Source organism: Scyliorhinus torazame, chromosome 9 (assembly GCF_047496885.1).
Source record: "Scyliorhinus torazame isolate Kashiwa2021f chromosome 9, sScyTor2.1, whole genome shotgun sequence".
Taxonomy (NCBI): Eukaryota; Metazoa; Chordata; class Chondrichthyes; order Carcharhiniformes; family Scyliorhinidae; genus Scyliorhinus; species Scyliorhinus torazame.
Genome location: NC_092715.1, coordinates 199,508,723 through 199,524,572, shown reverse-complemented (window position 1 = coordinate 199,524,572; position 15,850 = coordinate 199,508,723). Strand labels below are relative to the sequence as shown.

Genomic DNA, 15,850 nt, shown 5'->3' with positions numbered 1-15,850 from the left:
TTTCGCGCACCGAACGAGGGGACGGCGACGTCGACGAACGTACTGCGCAGGCGCGCACCACGTACGACCGCACCGTGCATGCGCGGTGCGCAGCGAACGTACTGACGCTACAACGTGCGGCAACTGTGGCTCCGCCCACTTAAAGCAGCAATGCCCTGCCAAATCCTGACGATGCCTGAGATGTGGCAAACTTGGCCACTATGCTGCTTTATGCAGATCAGCTCAGCCTGCCAACTCATATCACTCCAGCCAGCCTCGCAGGAATGTCCAGGCCATTCAACCCACGGTCACCGAGTCCGATGCGGACCTACTACCTGTTATTGACACCGAGGACCCGAAGGCGTCTTTTCGAGTCAGTATCGTTACAAAAAACAGGGTGTCCCCGAAGCAAAGGCAACAGCCTCTATCGGTATACAGCATCGATCCAGATGATGAGTGGTGTGCCACCCTGACGGTCAACCGGTCCCAAATACGATTCCGCCTGGACACTGGTGCCTCCGCCAATCTCATTGCGCGGTCTGACCTCCAAAGCCTTAGTGTCAAACCAGCCATCCTCCCATTGCTGCCAGCGGCTCATGCCAACTTGAAGTGATGCACAGGTCACGCAAAGCCATCCTTCCCTTTGAAATCGTGGGCTCCTCGAAAGCCTCCCTGCTTGGCGCACAGGCATGCAAGCTGTCGAACCTAGTTCAGAGAGTTCACTCTCTCTCTCCTGATGACACGTCTGCCTTTCAGGACACCGACTTCAGGGCGCAGCTCGATGCCATTATCAACCAGCACCACGACGTCTTCGAGGGCATGGGCACGCTCCTGTACACCTACAAGATTTTATTAAAACCGAATACCACGCCTGTGGTGCATGCACCTTGCAGGGTTCCAGCACCCCGTAAGGACCGCCTCAAGCAGCAGCTGCAGGACCTCCAGAACCAAGGAGTGATTTCCAAAGTCACGGAACCGACCGACTGGGTCAGTTCCATGGTATGTGTAAAAAGGCCTTCCGCGAATTGAGAATTTGCATTGATCCCAAAGATCTAAATTGCAATATCATGAGGGAGCATTATCCAATTCCCAAGCGCGAAGAGCTTACATGTGAGATGGCTCGCGCCAAGCTCTTCACCAAACTCAACGCCTCAAAAGGATTCTGGCAAATCCAGCTCGATAAATCCAGCAGGAAACTTTGCACATTTAATACCCCCTTTGGCAGGTATTGTTACAACAGGATGCCGTTTGGGATCATATATGCATCAGAAGTGTTCCATAGGATTATGGAACAAATAATGGAAGGTATTGAAGGTGTTCGCGTCTATGTCGATGACATAACTATTTGGTCCACGCAGGAGCATGTTAGTCGCCTCCAGCGCGTTTTCAGATGTATACATGAGCATGGCCTCCGCCTCAACAGGGCCAAATGCTCTTTTGGTCAGACGGAACTCAAGTTCCTCGGGGACCACATCTCCCGATTGGGTGTGCGGCCGGATGCGGGCAAGGTAGCTGCCATCGCAGCTATGAAAACACCAGCGGACAAGAAGGCGGTCCTCCGATTTCTGGGCATGGTCAATTTTTTAGGGAAATTTATCCCTAACCTCGCCTCTCATACCTCGGCTCTCAGGAACCTGGTCAGGAAGACGACAGTCTTCCAATGGCTTCCTGCCCACGAGCGTGAATGGAGAGAACTCAAAACCAAACTCACCACGGCCCCGGTCTTAGCTTTCTTTGATCCAGCAAAGGAGACCACAATTTCAACCGATGCCAGTCAATCCGGCATTGGGGCAGTGCTCCTTCAACGTGATGAGGCTTCATCATGTGCCCCCGTTGCGTATGCGTCACGTGCGATGACCCCCACGGAGCAGCGCTACACGCAGATAGAAAAGGAGTGCCTGGGCCTTCTGACCGGTGTGGTTAAGTTTCACGATTATGTCTACGGACTTCCTCAATTCACCGTCGAGACCGACCATCGCCCGCTGGTCAATATAATACAGAAAGACTTGAACGACATGACGCCTCGCCTCCAGCGTGTTCTTCTCAAGCTCCGGCGATATGACTTCCAGCTGGTATACACCCCAGGCAAAGACCTCATCATTGCTGACGCTCTCTCCAGGGCAGTCAACACTCCATGTGACCCAGCGGGATTTGTCTGCCAGGTTGACGCCCATGTGGCATTCGCGGCCTCCAATCTACCGGCCACGGATGAACGCCTCATCCAAATTCGCCGCGATACGGCGGCTGACCCCTTGCTACAGCGTGTCATGCGCCACCTAACAGACGGGTGGCTCAAGGGCCAAAGCCCTCAGTTCTATAATGTCAGAGATAATCTGGCGGTAGTAGACGGGGTTCTTTTGAAACTGGACCGCATTGTCATCCCGCACAGCATGCGCCAGCTCGTCTTGGAACAGCTACACGAGGGTCATCTTGGCGTGGAAAAGTGCCACCGACGGGCCCGAGAGGCAGTGTACTGGCCTGGCATTAATGAGGACATCGCCAACACAGTGCCCAACTGCCCCACCTGTCAGCACTTCCAGCCGGCACAACCACGTGAGACCCTGCAGCCCCATGATTTGGTCACGTCACCATGGACCAAGGTGGGCATCGACCTGTTCCACGCGTTGGGTAGAAACTATGTCCTGATCGTGGACTACTTTTCGAATTACCCGGAGGTAATACAGTTGCATGACATCACCTCGTCTGCAGTCATTCGTGCATGTAAAGAAACATTTGCTCGACACGGCATCCCGCTCACGGTTATGTCAGACAATGGCCCCTGCTTCGCCAGCCAGGAATGGTCCAACTTTGCCAGGCGGTACAATTTTGCCCATGTGACATCCAGTCCCCTGTACCCCCAATCCAACGGCAAAGCGGAGAAGGGAGTACATATAGTCAAACGGCTCCTATGCAAGGCTGCCGATGCTGGGTCCAAGTTCTACCTCGCCTTGCTGACCTATCGCCCCGCCCCACTGTCCACTGGCCTGTCGCCAGCCCAGTTACTCATGGGTGGCACCCTGAGGTCGACGGTGCCGTCCATCCATGTCCCAGACCTTGACCACGTTCCGGTCCTTCGCTGGATGCAGCTGTCTCGTGCACAGCACAAGACGGCTCATGACTCCTGTGCAGCTGATCTCCCTGCTCTGGCTCCAGATGACAACGTCCGCGTTCATCTTCCGATGGTGGCTGGTCTGCAACCGCTGTTGTTCATTCGGCAGGTGGCCCCCCCGCTCGTTCCTGGTTCGTCTACCGGATGGCTTTATTCTGCGCCGCAATCAACGCGCCCTTCGTCTCGTTCCACGCTCTCCACGTGATCCTCCACTGACGCCTCGCCCTCCTGCTGACCCTGCCACGGACTATGCAGAGCTCCCTGTCACTCTGCATCCCCCTGACTCTGACGCAGTCCAGCCCGCTCCTGAACCGGCGACTCTTGACCTACCCTTGAGGCGGTCAACCAGAATTAGTTGCCCACTTCAAAGACTTAATTTATTAACTTTGCGGACTTATAGACTCTCTGAATTGTTTTGTTGCTTTGTTTGATCGTTTCCCTGGTTTGTATATAGTGTTGATCTTGTTATTCTTGTTGCATACTGCTGCTCTGCACCAGGCACCTTCCCATGTAAATAGCTTAGTTCTCATGTACGTAGCCCTGTAAATATGTCTTCGCACCCCACACGTAGTTAGGAACATTCTCACCATACATTATTTATTGCCACACACATACATTCTTTTATAAAAGGGGGGATGTCATAATATACACCAGTATATCATGGTGCAGATACACACACACTGATGAACACACAGCAAGACCAATCAACACACACAACACCGCAGCCAATCACCAGTTAGAGCATACTCACTATAAAGACAGAGTTCCCGCTCATTCGGGATGCAGCCTCCTAGAAGGACAGAGCTTCCAGCTTACAGCACAGACCATCACCATGTGCTGAGTGCATAGACTGGTTAGGACAGGCATAGGTCTTTAGTTTAATCTAACATCGTGTTAACCCACAGTGAAAGTATGTTCAACAGTTTCTAACTTAATAAAATAGTGTTCCACTATTTTAAGTGTTGCTGGCCTGTATGTATTCCACGGATCCAGAGCACCCAACACATCATGGGCGTTGCCACAGTTCGGGCACATCACAACGTTGGCATCGTGACGCGGTGTACGTCATCGCACATGCGCAGTGCGGTCGGCCGACGTCTGCACCTGCGCAGTATGGTGTCGCCCACTTTGTTATCCCGTTCGCATCGCTCATGCGTGAGGCCCGGGAAAAGCGCGCGAGATGGCCGCTGTCTTCAATGCTGAGGCGCTGCACCCGGGAGATGGCCTGCACACTCAGTGCCTCGTGGGAGGCAAGTTTCTCATTTTCAGCCGATTTGTATTGGGAATACCGATTTTTTGCATGCTCATGCACAGTACATGTTTCAATCGCAACTGGCAGGGTCATATGCTTGATTTTTAAGAGCTGCTCTCTCAGAAGATCAGAGTGAACTCCAAACATGATTTGGTGTCTGATCATGGAGTCAGCAATATCACCAAAGTTGCAGGACAGCGCTAGCAGGCAGATGTTAGTTAATAAGGCACTGAAAGATTCATCTTTACCTTGAAGACGTTGTTTGAATATGTAGCGCTCGAAGATTTCATTGGTGTCCATTTCACAGTAACTATCGAACTTGTCCAGGATGGTCTGAAACTTTGTCTTGTCCTGGCCTTCGGTGAAATGAAAAGAGTTGAAGAGTTTGATGGCTTGATCTCCCGCTGTTGAGAGGAGAAGCACAATCTTTCTTGCATCAGACGCACCCTCGATGTCTGAAGCTTCGATGTACAGCAGAAACTTTTGCTTGAATATCCGCCAGTTGGCACTGAGATTGCCGGAGGTCCTGAGCTGATGAAGAGCCTGAATCTTCTCCATGGTGCCGGGACACATTTGCTGGTCGTCACGGAACGGACTGAGGTAAGCCACCTTAAATTAGTAGTCTCCTGGTATCATGTCGTGTTAGGTACACTGGTCTAACACTGGCTGCAACTGGATGCAGCTTAGATCAGAAAGATACTTCAGACCTTGAGGTTAGTTCCATCAGGTTTATTGAACTAATAGCACAGTTCTCTGTGAGTTCGACTCTCTGCTAACTTAAGTGTGGTTACTCTGTCTGACTGAACCAGACTAGCTCTTAGCCACGTGGTGGAGGTGTGAGATTGTAACAACACCCCTGACTGACTCTCTAGATGTTCATCAGTGGAACAAAGCGGAGTGTGAGTGCCCCATGTCTTTTATAGTCAGATCCCACTCTCGAGTTTCCTGCCTGCATATTGGTCATGTCCTGTTCTCTGTGTCTGTAGCCACCTAAACTGGCCAACTCCCGATTTAAAATGGCGAACGGCAAAGGCTGATGGGAAAATCATCCAACATAGACAGAAACCAGCAGCTGCAGGTTTGCTGTGTATTTACCTCTGCAAAGGCCAGACAACATCATACCAGCGACCATCAGCATAACAAAGTAGCAGCCATCTGCATACTGATGAGCAATCCCCGGGGACATTAAGTAACATTTTGGACACACAAAGCAAAGCCAGACTCCTCGGCGCCAGCAGGAGCCAACACAAAGGAGGTGAACGAGCACCTCAAGACTGCCCATCGATCAGGGAACCACTCCAGTATTGGAGAAAATCAAACCAAGCGATTGGGACAAAGTCCAATAACTTGGGACCAGGTACAGGGTCCCCTCCGAAAGGCGGGAAGCCCCTGGGGACTATAAGAGCTGAGCCCCAAGTTCAAATGGCTCTCTCTTCAGCTCTCTTCACCTTTGCGTCCTGCCCGGGTCACCCAGCAACACGAACCAACATTGACCGTGACCGGTGCAGTGATCGCCGAAAGCCTGTAAGTCTTAATTCAACGCTCGCTACGAGATAGGCGCTCCTAGCTACCAATCCGTACCAACTTCGAATCCCGCAGACTCAGAACCCGAACGAAAGGCCATTTGTTCCCCTGACCTGGTAGGCCTGTCCGAAGTTAAGTATAGGCCTGTTAGTTGTAGAAGTAGCTTAGACGTAGAATTTGTACATGAGTAGCGATTACTGTGTATAATAAATGTGCTTTGATTTGAATCTTACTAATCGGTGTATTGGGTTATTGATCATTACTCGGACTTGAACCTCGTGGCGGTATCATAAAGATACCTGGCGACTCGAGAGCAAAGGTTATAAAACAGAGCAATTGAACCAAGGAGAAAATCAGCAACATCATTAGCTGCTTGTCTGTATATCATTATGTGTGTGTCCGCATATCATGACAATTTCCTTGGGCACAAAGACTGCCGATTCCTTTTTTCCCCCCATATGTCACCTCAGATACTTTCACTGGAGGAAGTAGACCGTGTCAGTGATAATGTGGCACTGGGTGATTCATAGAGGATGAGAGAGCTGATTGAGTGGGGTGAGGGATGTCTTACCTTTCCTGAGGAGCCTCAGGTTGCTGCAACTTCTAAATCTTGGACCCAGAAAGTACTCACCTGAAAAGAAGGATGTTTGAGGAACAAATATGCTTCCTTGCACACTCTGAGGACAGTCCAAGGAGGTGCAACAACTGATAGATGTGCCTCTTGAGTCTACAGCTTATAATTTACATTAACATCAAGGATAATTTTCCCAAGACCCAGTGGCAGTGTCTATTAATCTTGTAGCAAAGCAAAGTGCTGCCGTGCTGATTGTAGGAGAAGGTTAAATTGCACCTTGCATATCAGCTGCTGGTGCAATTTAGGCCACTATGCTCCAGGGCTTTCTCGATCTGGGAGTTACCACTAAACCAGCCAGAACACTGATCAACGTGGACACAGTCCCAAAGGCCCAGTGACAGTAGCTGAAGTTGATATGCTGCATGCTGGTGCTTCCCAGGGAAAGCACAGTGTGAGGAAAGAGCAAGGTGACTTATGTTCACTTTGCAGTTTGTTGTATTAAATGTCAAGGTACACTGATAGCCAGCTTTGGTGTCAGCAGTGGTCCAGTGAAGGCATTCTCACCTCTCGAGGTTTCTGGATTCAAGCCAATTCCAAAGACTTGAGCACAAAATCCAGGCTGATACAAAATCTCATACAAAGAGAGTGTTGAAGAGGTGCTGAATTTAAGATGAGATATTAGGATGAGACTTTCAGATGAACTGAATATCACTGAAAAAACAGATTATTTGATTGTTTGCACATTGCCGCTCATAAAATCTTGCTGCAACGTGACTGCTGTGTTTCTTACGTCACAACAGTAACTACACATAATCTGATTGGTTTGTAAGGCATTTTGGAAAATACTGAGATCATGAAAGGCATTTTATAATTACCAGTTAAGTATATATTATAATTTTTATTCAAGGAAGGTAAGAGTCACACAGAAGAGGGGATGCTAATTACTCATTCATGATTATAATTGTTTCAGTCATCTATCGGCAGCACAGTGGTTAACACTGCTGCCTCACAACACCAGGGACCTGGGTTCGATTCCAGCCTTGGATGTTTGTGTGGAGTTTGCATGTTCTCTCCATGTCTGCTTGGGTATTCTCCGGGTTTCCTCCCAAAGTACAAAGATGTGCAGGTTAGGTAGGGTTACGGGAATGAGTGGGTGAGTGGGCCTAGGTAGGGTGCACTTTCAGCGGGTCGGTGTAGATTTGATGGGCTGAATGGCCTCCTTCTACACTGTAATGATTCTATGGAAATCTAGGGGCAAAGAGGTTTGATGTGATAAGAGTCATCATTGAATTTACAGTCCAGAAGGAGGTCATTCGGCCCATCAAGTCTGCACCGGCCCTTGTAAAGAGCACCCTACTTAAGCCCACAACTCCACCCTATCCCCGTAACCCAGTAACCCCACCTAATCTTTTTTGGACACGAAGGGCAATTTAGCATAGCTAATCCACCTAACCTGCACATCTTTGGACTGTGGGAGGAAACTGGAGCACCCGGAGAACGTGCAGACTCCGCACAGACAGTGACCCAAACCGGGAATCGAACCTGGGACCCAGGACCTGTGAAGCAACAGTGCTAGCCACTATGCTACCATGCTGCCCATACTTTAGGATTCTCAGTGAAGGATTTTCCCTCTAGTTAAAGGTGAGAGGGAAGGAATATGGGGGAGTTGTATTCTCCAGAAGAGAAGAGTTCATCTGTCTGCCAATACCCCATGCAATATTCAATGAGTTGTCCTGTGAGTGGCAGTTACCCTGATGTTCTTCTCTGTGTGCTTCTGTCTGCAAAGCACCTGACACCAACATTCCAAGAGTGTTCAAATCCATGCGCTGGATTCTCTGTTGACGCCGGGGCAGGATTCTTGGACAGCAAAACTGGTGCCACACCTGGACCGATTCAGCAACCATTGAGGGGCTAACTCCAGCGCCACATGGAACACAATTGATTCCAATGAAAAACGGTGCGGGATTCGCCGGGTCCATGATTAACACTCAGGAGGTTGACAATCTGCAGTCGCATATACACTTCACTCCCCACAGACACTCATCCCAGCCAACAAGATAGCACTGGTTGCGCTGGAGCGCACCCATCACATTGATGGGTCGGCTGGGGCCAGTGGGCACCTAGGGGCGGTGACCTGGAGGGGCAGTGGGCTATCAGCGGTGTGTTCCATGCCCATCCACCCCAATCCCACAGCCAACTCCTGGCCACCCCCCGCTAATCCTCCAGCCCTGGCAGAAGCCTGCCGGCCAGCGGCACAACTGTCAGCAGACTATGGCGATGTTGGACACTTTCCGTACGCCCTCTCTCTCCCTCAGCAGCCCCACGCCTGTTTCATGATTTCTGAAATCACAAGCGAACCTGGGCGTCGGGAATTCCCGGAGGCGGAGGATCATGGAGGCCTCGGTCAGGCTAGCTAATGACATGCGAACGGCGTTTACTGTACGTTGGAGTGGAATGCACAGACGATGCTGTTGAGGCACCCGATATTTGCGATTTGGCATGAACCTGGCAACGCAACGATTTTGGCGTCAAAACAGATTATGCGCCCAATCGCCGTTCCTGATTCAGCGTCAGCTGACGGCGAATCCCGCCCCATAACATTTGGAGGGCCAAATTCACAGCCACAAAGGGATTACTCCAAACTCAAACAAACCACACACAATGTGACTGATTGAGCAAGTGGGTCAGGTCATAACGATTGAGGCCTGAGAGCTCACAGCAATGTGCGTGCCATCTATTGTTCTATGCACTGTGGGATAGAGGCAACTTAATAAAATAGTCTCACTGCTGCCTAACTGTGATGTCAAACTGGTCAAATTCAGCTACCTCACATGATGCTTGCAACAGATGATCGTGGCTGCAGATCCTCATGCAAGAGGTTTGATGTGATACGTATTGCGTACTTGGTGGAACACGTTCTTCTATTACACATCTTCTCACAAGAGGGTCCCCAGAGTACTATTGTTGCTGTATAATTTAACAGGAAGGGGTAATATTTCATGGGGTCCGTCCTGCTTAAATGCAGTCTGACTCTCCGTTCTACCATCTCGAGCTCCTACGATGTGATAATGGTCAGTTGGGATTTACCTGTAGGCAATATGTCATACATGTGCCATGACAAAAATATCCTGGGGGTCTCAGTTCCACAAGCAGTGAGGAGCAAATCTACCATGGACAAGATGACGTAAACAAATTCCTGACAATTCCTTTCCTGCACCTTTCTGCATTCCCTCAACTCATCAATTCCTTAGGGTCATGTTTCTACATGATTAACTCTCGAAGAGTGGACTTTGGGTGGAATAAAATTAAATCTGAATGAACGCAAACGTAGGACGAGATTCTCTGGTCTCTCCGCGGCGTATGCCTCGGCGGCGGGTGGCAGCCCACTGTTGGCCGGCAGTGGGATCTTCTGGTCAATAGGATTTGCCACTGAATCCACCCCACACTGCCGGGAAACCTGGACAAGATCCCACCAGGATGAACAGCTGGAAGATCTCGCCCAGTACGAACTATTTTGGAGTGGAAAAGGATCCGTTTGTCCATCGGGCCAATCTCACACAATGATGAAGTTGTGAATAACAATATATACACTCTCTACCTCACCCCAAACCCATGGGCTGAATCATGTAAAACTCCCAGGGGAAGAAACCAGGACCAGCAGGGGAGGTGGGGCAAAGTATCAACCTCCCAATGGTGGGATGAAAATTGGGTATAAAGTTGTTAGATTGAGGGCAGGCTGATCATACTTCCTGATGGCAAGCAGTGGGATCCTATTTTTAAAATCTTCATCTTTTATGCATGCTCATTAAATTCTAACTTGGGAATTAAGTATTCAGTAAACAAGAAACACGTGCTTTCATATTCATGACTGGTTAAAGGCAGCTTGCAGAAGTTGAGGTAATCTTCCTGGTGGATTTGGATCGATTAGGAACTGTAATTCTTGTATTGGGAATCATGGGAAAGGAGGCATTGATGTATTGAGATTGGTTGGCAGCAGTGAAAGGGGTAGAGCTGACGGAGAGAGGGAGGAAGGGAGGTGGCTGTGAGAGGGGAATGGCTGACCGATGGAGGGAGTGAGGTCACTGTGAAAGGAGAACAGTGCATTACTGACCGGGGAGAGAGGGAGTCCCACGAAGGCTCGTGGGAGGACAAAGAAACAAATCTAGACCACACAGGGAAGGTCAATATCTACAAATAGGTAAGTCAAGCATAATTGTGGAGGGATCAAGGGTTATAGAGAGAAGGTCAATGTTGAGGTCTGAAAGTCAAGGGTAAAAGAGGTCGAGGATGATAGAATGAAGGTTGAGTATCATGGATGTTAAGTTGAGGGTAACAGGGAGGAAGGAGTTCCAATGTGGTAGGGGGGGCTGACCAATTGTGACGAGAGAACATCTGGCTTTATAGTTAGTCAAGAGTAATAGAGGGTCACCAAAGACAGGGCAAGAGCATTGGAGCAATGTTCTAGATGGCTTGTGACACGCTCTTCGCATCCAGTTCCCAATCAGAATGAGGTACCTTGCAAAATCTTTTGACCTGCAAATGCAAAGTCGTGCTTCTCACAAAGTGTCAGCAGAGTCCGGGATGGATTACAAACTCCTCACAAACAGCTAGGCTGAAGTTGCTAGATGGTAAGGAGTGGATGCCTGTCCAGGTACCATTCAAATATGGCGCCCAGACTTTCCCCCCCATGATGGTGGGTCCAGCCACTCCCAGCCAATTCCCACTACACGATTGGCTGGAGCCCAAGCCTCTAAATATCTAATTGGGTGACCGCCGCTTGATTGTGTGGCATCAGCCACTCCGTCTCTGAGAAAAAGTGCCGGGCATATCTGGTTCCACTGTCGGGGCCCTCGACATGGGAAGAAGATTTGGCCTCGTGTGATCTTCCGGTGGTGGGGGGAGAAAAAGATAAAAATCCCAGGCAAATTTAGGAACAAGCTCAGGAAAATTCCTCTTTGATCCATCCAACCCATCAAAACTAGTCCAGGACATCACTCTGGCTGTGAATTTTCTAAAATACCTACCTTACCTGAATGGACCTTTCTTTTAGAAAAGGAACACCCAGCCAGAACAAGGCCAACCTTCACTGGAAGGAATTCAGCAAATCGGCATCCTCTGCATGAACCAGCAACCTGTTCCAGTGGTTCACTATTGTCTGAGAAAAGAACAACCTTCTGACATCCAACCTAAGCCTGGACTTATACAACTTAAAATTGTTCCTCCATTGCTTTTTTAAGCGGAACAAACTCTCAACTCAAAAACAAATAACACAAAAGAATTTTAAGAATAGGTAAGTTGCCCCAATAAATGCTTTGCATCCAAGCGTCCGAGATTCTTCATATTGTTTCAAACGTCCTTCGCCTAAAGCGATCACTGCACACAAAACTATCCCTTGGCCTCAGCTTGGCATCACAGGTGCAATCTGTGTTCATACAGTGTGTCCAGTAACACAAATCCAGCACTAAACACCTGTCACCGCAGTGACCAGCAGTCGGTTCATAAAATAGAATCATAGAATCCCTACAGTGCAGAAGGAGGCCATTTGGCCCATCAAAGTTATACCGACCCTCAGAAAGAGCTTCCTACCTAAGTCTAATCCCCAGCCCTATCCCCGTGACCCCACCTAACATTTGGATACTTAGGGGCAATTTTAGAATAGCAAATCCACCTAACCTGCACATATTTGGACTGTGGGAGGAAACCGGAGCAGCCGGAGGAAACCTACACAAGCATGGGGTGAACTTGCAAACTCCGCACAGTCACCCGAGGTTGGAATCGAACCCGGGTCCCTGGTGCTGCGAGGCAGCAGTGCTAACCACTGTGCCACCCCCAGTTGAAGAAAGTCTCTGTTATGCATCTCCTTCTGCACCTGTAATTACTTTAGATTCAGTTTAAATTAATCTAAATTGAGTCCATTACAGAAGAGCGGGACACAGCTGTGTGGCATCAATTGACTGTTGGTCACAGGTGTAGTACCAAGGGGAAATCAAAGCGGTCAATTGAAACCACTTAGACAGGAAGATCATGAATACTGACTCAGACAGTAGAAGACTGGCTCAGTTCCTGCCAATTCCTCTCCCTGGTGATACTGGAAAATGCCCTGTTCCAATCACCAATCAATTCTGCTGGATTATGTTGCTTCATTGCACTGATTCACAGGATATTTTATGTTTGGCTTTTTTTTAAATAAATGTACGCAGAAACTTGAGCATAGGTTCATCAGCAAAACCAGCACAATGTCCAGCACATTCAGGTTCTGCGAGCTTTCACTGAGCTTATAATGGCTCCACATTACATTTCTCATTCTAACCTTCTGCTGGTGCATTGCGAATGTAAGTTCCAGCGCTTTGCAACACCACAGAACCTGCTATCATTTCAATTTGTTAACATTCGGCATGAGGGCACTTGATGGGTAGATTGCGGGAGAAGGGCATTCTCTTTGGCTTGACAAACCTGTAGAAATTATTTATGGCCCAAATTATCAGGCCCAATGTACCAGAAAACACTTTCCTGATTAGTATTCCAGAAACATTGTGGAATTTTCAGACCTAAATATTTTAGTATGAGTGTAAACCGATAACTGTGGGGGAACAAAATAATTTATTTTCACAACCCGAAGTGCTTTGCAGCCAGTGAAGTACCTTTGAAGTAACTTAGGAGGTCCTGATGATGTAAAATAACGAAGTAACATTAGAAACATGCATATGGCAAGATCCCTTGAACAGCAATGAGATAAATGACCAGATAATCTGTCTTTGATGGCATTGTTTGAAGGACGAATGTTGGCCAGGATACCCTGAGTATACTGTTACTGTACAAGAATGCCATGGGATGTTTTAAATCTACCTGAACAGGCTAACAGAGCCTCAGTTCAACATAATTTATGACAATGCAGCACTCCACCAGTATTGGATTGATGTGTTAGCATAGGTCATGTGCATAGGTCCTAACAAAATAAAATATCATAAGGCTCAAATTGTCTTTTTTTAATGAAAAACAGGGATATTTTCTGCTTTCTTCTTTAATTAATAACCCTTATTATTGGCAAAACAGCCAAATACACGAATTGGAAATGCAGTTTCTTCCATTTTTTGTTCAAAGTGGAATTGCATGTCCCCTCTTTCAAGATTGGCCCTTGACTTTGATATGAGCATCCTGTCACTTTAAAATGTCCGCAAGTTTCAGATCTGCTCAAATGCCACTGATACTGTGGAGAAAAGCCTACCAAGGTGGATGATAGCCATTCTGCAACGTGCCGGGGCTTACTGCTCTACAAAGTACCAGCTCAAATATCAAATAAAATACAGTGTTGTCTGACTACACACACCATAAATGGAATTAAACCTGCCCAAACTTATTCCATTGAGGATGATTCACCAGAACAGAAACAGCTCTTCATCAAACATGTATTTACTTTTGCTTTTCAGTTTTAAAGCTAGAGGTGACAGCATTTAAACTAATCACCAATTTACAAATATTGGTATTTTATTCGCAAAAATATAGGGGAAGATTTGGTGGGGAAATTGGACCATGTTTTCAGGCAGGAAACAGGAGGACAAAAAGGACCAATTCTGGGATGCATCATCTCACAGCCAATCATTGCTTGCCTTATAACCGGTGCCATATTGGTCTGTATAGCTTTGCAGAGGCAATGGGCAGTCACTCAAAACTGGCACTAGGTCCCTTGCACATGTTAATTAGAGTCTGAAAGCCTGTTTCAGGATCCCTCTGGGCAACTTGCTTCTGACAGGGGGAATAAGTGTCAGGCCTGTCCCATTCAGAATCCTCAAGTGCAGCACAAAAGTTGAGTGTCTATTCCTCTTGCTTACAAGGACCCCTTATACCAAACCTTACTGAAGATAAAGGGCATGAAACTGGGATTAAATGTGTGCCCACCCACATACTCAGGCGAGCCTATCCTTGGGGTTTGGGCTTGTCCAAGCCAGCAGAATGAGCGTATGGTTCCATCACTTTTCCTCTAACAGGGCAATCTTGCAGAATTCTTGGAGAATACATTGGTATGTCTCTATTTATTGGACATTGGTCACCGCTTGTTAAATTTGGATAGAGAAGAATGTCATCTAGATCCTATGTATCCCAAATCTTGGCTCAGCCATAGCCTATGTGAACCTATGGCAAAGTGTGTTGATGAGTACATCTTTTTTCATATAATCTCCACTGTGCTACCGTGCCGCTCATTCCATACATGAAAAACATAGGAATATGATAAATACACAATGTAAATACATAGACATCGGGTAAAGCATGCAGAGTATAGTGCAACAACAGTAGAGAAGATGCACTGAGAAATCAGTTCAGTCCATAAGTGGGTCATCCAGGAGCCTGGTAACAGCAGGAAAGAAGCTGTTTTTGAATTTGTTAGTGCATATCCTCAGATTTTTGTATCTTCTTTTTATTCATTCATGGGATGTGGGTATCGCAGGCTGCACCAGCATTTATTGCCCATCCCTTATTGCCCTTGGGTGGGCAGTTAAGAGTCACCCACATTGCTGTGGGTCTGGAGTCACATGTAGGCCAGACCAGGTAAGGATGGCAATGTTGGAAGAGAGAATAACCCAGATGGAAGGGGTCTTTGATTATGCTGCCAGCTTTCCCAAAGCAGCGGGAGGTGTAGACAGAGTCAATGGATGGGAAGCAGGTTCGTGTGATGGACTGGGCGGTGTTCATGACTCTCTGTAGTTTCTTACGGTCTTGGGCCGAGCAGTTGCCATACCAGGCTGTGATGCAGCCAGACAGGATGCTTGCTATGGTGCATTTGTCAAACTTGGTAAAACTCAATGTGGACACGCAGAATTTCCTTAGTTTCCTGAGGAAGTATAGGTGCTGTTGTGCTTTTTTGGTGGTAGTGTCGACGTGGGTGGACCAGGACAGATTGTTGGTGATGTGCACCCCTAGGAATTTTCAACTGCTAACCACCTCCACCTCGGCCCCGTTGATGCTGACAGGGGTGTGTACAGTACTTTGCTTCCTTAAGTCATTGGCCAGCTCTTTAGTTTTGCTAGCATTGAGGGATAAATTATTATCGCTGCACCACTCCACTAGGTTCTCTATCTCCCTCCTGGATTCTGACTCGTCGTTATTCGAGATCCGGCCCACTATGGTCGTATCGTCAGCAAACTTGTAGATGGAGTTGGAACCAAATTTTGCCTCGCAGTCGTGTGTGTACAGGGAGTAGAGTATGGGGCTAAGTACGCAGCCTTGCGGGGCCCCGATGTTGAGGACTATTGTGGAGGAGGTGTTGTTTATTCTTACTGATTGTGGTCTATGGGTCAGAAAATCGAAGATCCAGTTGCAGAGTGGGGAGCCAAATCCTAGGTTTGGCGCTTTGATATGAGCTTGGCTGGGATTATGGTGTTGAGGGTGGAGCTGTAGTCAATAAATAGGAGTCTGA

At 48.0% G+C, this 15,850-nt stretch overlaps 1 protein-coding gene across 3 annotated transcripts in view; it reads left to right on the top strand.

Annotated features, from left to right (window-relative positions):
* Window positions 1-15,850, top strand: part of rassf6 (Ras association domain family member 6) — a 123,421-nt gene that overhangs the window by 33,654 nt on the left and 73,917 nt on the right. Inside the window, exon 1 of one of the 3 annotated variants that reach the window (XM_072516972.1) lies at window positions 11,604-11,728. The exons of the other annotated variants lie outside the window; for them this stretch is intronic. The gene's annotated coding sequence lies outside the window, so the exon portion shown is untranslated. Of the gene's footprint in view, window positions 1-11,603; window positions 11,729-15,850 lie in introns of those variants that run through there. 3 annotated transcript variants of the gene reach the window in all.